The sequence below is a fragment of the Lipotes vexillifer genome, unplaced genomic scaffold (assembly GCF_000442215.2).
Source record: "Lipotes vexillifer unplaced genomic scaffold, Lipotes_vexillifer_v1.1 scaffold262, whole genome shotgun sequence".
Lineage (NCBI taxonomy): Eukaryota > Metazoa > Chordata > Mammalia > Artiodactyla > Lipotidae > Lipotes > Lipotes vexillifer.
The window spans coordinates 796,371-801,429 of NW_006798529.1; the positions used below are offsets into that span (position 1 = coordinate 796,371).

Below are 5,059 nucleotides of genomic sequence, written 5' to 3' on the forward strand. Positions count from 1 at the left end.
TTGGAAATGGTCCTTCATTCTGGAGTAAGATGTCAGGAGGTAGAATAGAGTTGACATTCTATGCAGAGCTATGAGTGATTAAATAATATATATGAAAATGTCTACGATGACCTCTCCACACAGATGTAAGCCCCAGAGCTTATCAAAATTATTTCTAAGAGTTATTTATAATTGTCTACCTTCAATCAAAGTAAAATATGAAAAGAATTTACAGGACATACTTCTCAATGCATATATTAATTTTCATGACATTCCCTTGAGATTTAATTTGGATATTTATATTGAAGACAGAGTGAACTAAACCATATTTGGGAGTTGCAGATAGAAAATTCATTAACAAATAAAATAGAAACAGAGCAGAGAACTGTTTCAAATAACCAAAGGTCCAAAGCACTTGAGTTCTAGAAAAACTAGGCTCTTTCTAATTGAGTGACTTTTTGTTTCATCATTTTATTTACCTAGTATTTGTTAAATGCCTACTAAATGATAGGTAATGTGCTAGGTGATGAGAATATAAAAATTTTAAAGCAGGGATAAAGATAAAAAGTATACTCTTTGGTCTCAAGAAACTCATGGAATAACTGCTAAACAGATGTGGAGACAAAGTATTTTCATATAATTATATTTATGTGTAAGTGATGGTAGCTTAAGATCAAATCCTCTTGGAGACTCTAGATAATTTCCAGTGCCTTGAAGCATCACTAATCCTTGCTTACAAACAGCTGGCTGGGATGGGCAAGAATAGTACTGAATGGTAGACCTTGATTCTCAGATGTCCAAGATCTTCTTTATGGGCTTCCTTATGGGCTGATCTCTAGCTCAGCTTGTAGAATTCCTGCACAAACCCAGGAATCTTACATGTAAACAAGGCAATACTATTTTCTGACATAATCGTTGGGATACCAGGGCTTTTTTGATATCTGTGAGAAATTAATGGAACATTCAGATCCAAATCTCCAATCCCATGCAAGGTCCGAGGTAACAGATGCAAGCATGCAAGTTTGCCCCTCTTCTCTGTAGGGTCCCATTATTTTGTGACTTTAACCAGAAGTGTGGGTTAATTTCATGAATCCATCATTACACTTTGTAATATAGTCAGTGCTCCATATTAAGACTAGAAGGGGAAAAAATTCTTCAGGGCACTGCCAATTCTGAGCTGTCACCTCCAGCATCTTGTCTCTTTCTCATGATGGCAGATAAAAGGAAATGAGAGGGAACAATAGAACAGGAAGGGAGGGAGGAACAAGAGACTGAAAATTGCAAATCTGGAAGCTTCCTTAACACCGCTGAAACCTTTGTCCACAATTAGACATCACTATTTTCAGCATTCCTATCCCAGATCTCCTTCCCAATTAAATTGGCTGCATGTGTCAACGAGTTTCTATAGAAACATGTTTCCGCCTCTTGACAAAGCTGTAAGGACCTACCTATAAATGTAGTATCTAAATCTCTTCCTTTTCATTGTGCAACTTATGACCTTTAGGGAAATTTGCAACGTTCATTATCCATTTCGTTGAAAACAGGAGTCATATCTAATTCTTGAAGCATTTTTGGAAGCTAAAGAAATACAGTCAGGCTTAATTTGCAAAATAATTGTGTTGACTCTCCAAGTAATAACGTACCACGGAGAACAGGAGACAAGGGGTTAGTAGGAGTTTAGGGCATATTCTATCGGAGTCCATGTATGATCTTGGGAAGTCGCTGGTGTTTTTAGTTTTCCAAGGACAGATTGGACTCTAGGTATCTTTTAGCAATATGACTCATTAGTCACAGGGAACATCTTTGACCCTGATGGCTCACAGCGTTATTATGGACCCAACACAATTTTCACAACATTTCTTCATTTCATGAGAGAGTCTCAGGCTGCAGAAATGATGGGCATTCACTCTTCCTTCTCAACCTATGAAATGTCAGAGCCTGTGAGTGTTTCCTTTCATTTCCTTGAAGAAAGGGTCTATTGTGTGGTTTCATGGCATTTCCATAGATGGGATTAGTCTCCTCATCACAATAAACTCAGACAACATTAAAATGAGTAACTATGGCCAGTCCTGGTGTCTGAGTGATTCCCTGGGCCCAGCACAGGGACCAACCTTCCAGAGCCCTGAAGACAAGGGGTAACACCCCAAAATATGGACTCGTTTTCCACTCTACCTTCATTGGTCGAGCAGCTGCCAAGAACAAAGGCCGCATCTCCCGATACCTGGCAAACAAATGTGTATTGCCTCACGAACTGATTGCTTCTCTGAGGTACCTACCCGTGTATTTAGGGAGAATCTTCGAGAAAATGTTGAGGAGTGGCTGTCCTTCTATGAGACTGGAGATAGTCCATGAAAGAATGTGGATGTCATGAAGGAGGCAATGGTTCAGGCAGAGGAAGCGGCTGCCGAGATTACTAGGAAGCTGGAGAAACAGGAGAAGAAAGACTTGAAGAAGGAAAAGAAAAGGCTGCCTGCGATTGCCCTGCGTCTTCAGAAAACAGCAGTAGGACCCCGGAGGAACGTGAGGAGACAAGTGCAAGACCCAAAAAGAAGCAAAAGCAAAAGGCCCAGGAGGCTCCTCAGGAGAATGGAATGGAAGACCCATCCGTCTCCTCCAAACCCCCAAAAAAGAAATCTTTCTCCAAGGAGGAGCTGGTTAGTGATCTTGAAGAGACAGCTGGCAGTGGAAGTCTCACCAAGAGGAAGAAATCTTTCCCCAAAGAGGAACCAGATAGTGACCCTGAAGAGTCGGGAAACAAGAGGGTCCCCAAGAAAAAGAGGAAATTCTCTTCCAAGGAGGAGCCTCTCAGCAGTGGACCTGAAGAGGCTGCTGCCAGCAAGAACAACAGCTCCAAGAAAAAGAAAAAGCTCCAATAGCTCCTCCCAGGAGAATTAGAATGGACATGTCCCTGGTAGGGCATAACTTACAGAGATATTTCCCAACCCATCCCCTATAGCCCAATAAAAATAAAAACAAATTCACGAGTTAAAAAAAAAAAAAAAGAGTAACTAGAACACACACACACACACACCGCTGGAGTTAATGAAGTGATGGGAGCGTTTCCCTATCTTTTTAATTCTTGAGCATCTTAGGGATCAAGATTTGGCATGTGACTCTGGGTATTTCTATTAGTATATGGTGAACTGGGGAAATTAAATACGATTTGGAAACAGAACTTATATAACACATAATTTGCATAACTTCTTTTGTGCCAGTAAAAGAGATTGTGTTCAGATGCAACTGGGCCCTTGAAAAAGCCATCTAGCTACTTCTCATTTCACGACTCCTTTCTAATAATCCTTTCCAGAACCCCCAAGGATGGAGAGTTTGGAGGCTGCCTTTAACATCAGGCAGCAAGCCACACCTCTGCACCCTTACCATGAGAGTACACCATATTTTTCATTTCTTCAACTTGCATTGGCAATCTGTTGTAGCATAATTTACACATTTACACATTTTAGAGAGCAAGGCACAGTCATTCAACTTAATTCCAAAAAACATAAGCACTGAAGGCCTGCCTCTGCACATTAGTTTTGCAAAGCATATGAACGCCTTTGCCGAAACCCAATGCAAGGCACAGGCTTATTTGGAATCCGTGTCAAGAGGTATCTGCTGTTTGTCATTTCCCACCCAAAATTCTCTGGACTGGTCATTTTTAGCCCTATTGGGTTGAACTTTAAATATTGGTCTGGGGTCGGCAAGCCTTGGTCCTGGGTTCAGCCTACCTTTCAGGTCTATGGGTTCACTAGCATTCTGCAGACACCAGGAATTCTGCTGACGAACTTGCTTCTAAGTGTCAGGGAAGCAGGTTTTACCCAACTCTTCTATGAACAGTCATTTGACTGATTCATCCTCCCACACTAACTATTTCTTTTAAATGGGCTTATGAAGCTCAGTGGGAAACAGAGTTGGTGCCTCTTAGCTGGAGTAAAATCTTTGGAATTGCACAGAATTGGGTGCAAGACTCACCCCTTCCCTTTCTGGTCTGGTGACCTTGAAGGTGAACTTGACCCCTCTGGGACCCCATTTCCATTTCTGTCAACAGAAGGGAAAAGCGTTCACTAAAAATCTTGTGTTAAAGAACTGGTGAGAAGACGTATGGGAAATAGCATTGGCACAGTGATCCCTCCTTTGATATCCATTCTCTTCCCGTCTCTTTGCCGGTGGGAGGTGGAGCTGTCGCTCAGCAAAGGAAAAGGACAAATCATTTGCAGAACAAAGTGTGCCTCGCATCTCTCGAGAGGAAGGCTCCTCTGAAAGACACTGTTTGTGACCCCCTCTGACAGTCGTCTTGGTATACAGAGTAATTAAGTTTCCCTCCTATTCAATTGGGCTGCTTCCTTAAAAGTAGTGATTAAAACAAATTTACTGGAGGGCAGGATGACATTTATATGGACTAGAGGCATTTTCCTGTTCATTTTGTTTGGGGAGTAACCTTTCAGAAAGGGTAGATTTAATTTCGGGAACATTTCATTAAGCCAGGAACGGATCACTGGAAGGAATACTCTTACAAGGAAAAATGCCACCCTCTCAGAAGGGTGTGCTCAGTTTTAAAAATCTGACAGTTAAGGGAATTGAGGATTTGGGGAGGGAGGGGTATGCTTCTTTGAGTTGGTGGTACTTGGATTTCTTGCCTTTTCTTTCTTGTGTTTGCGCTGCCTTCTTTGGTTTTAAATAATCAGTGATGCAGGAATCTGAATTAAGCTGCTTTTTTTAAGCATATGAGCTCTCACCGTAACTAGCTGATAGCGTTTTCAATTCACTCTAGAAAATGTGTGTCAATCTACCTGTAGCTGAATTATAACAAACTGATTTTATGCTGGCAATTGTTGGTGAAGTCGAAATAAATAGAGTCATATAAATGCAGACACTTTAGGTGCTAATCTGTATGTCGAATTTGTTCAAAGAGTGATCAATCTTTCCCCTGACCACAAAAGTCCACCTTCAGTTATTAGAGCTATTTGGAGATCTTTTAGGATGGCTGTATGTCAACCCTTTCTTAGCCAGAAAGTTGAATGTCCAGCAGAAAACATCAAGGAACAGGATGGACTTCATTAGTCTGGAAAACACAGTAGCCTAG

The 5,059-nt window shown here is 41.2% G+C and overlaps 1 pseudogene; it reads left to right on the plus strand.

Moving 5' to 3' along the window:
• The first annotated feature begins 2,346 nt into the window (after positions 1–2,346).
• On the plus strand, positions 2,347–2,855 carry LOC103088705 (nucleolar protein 56 pseudogene; annotated as a pseudogene).
• The last annotated feature ends 2,204 nt before the right edge of the window (positions 2,856–5,059 follow it).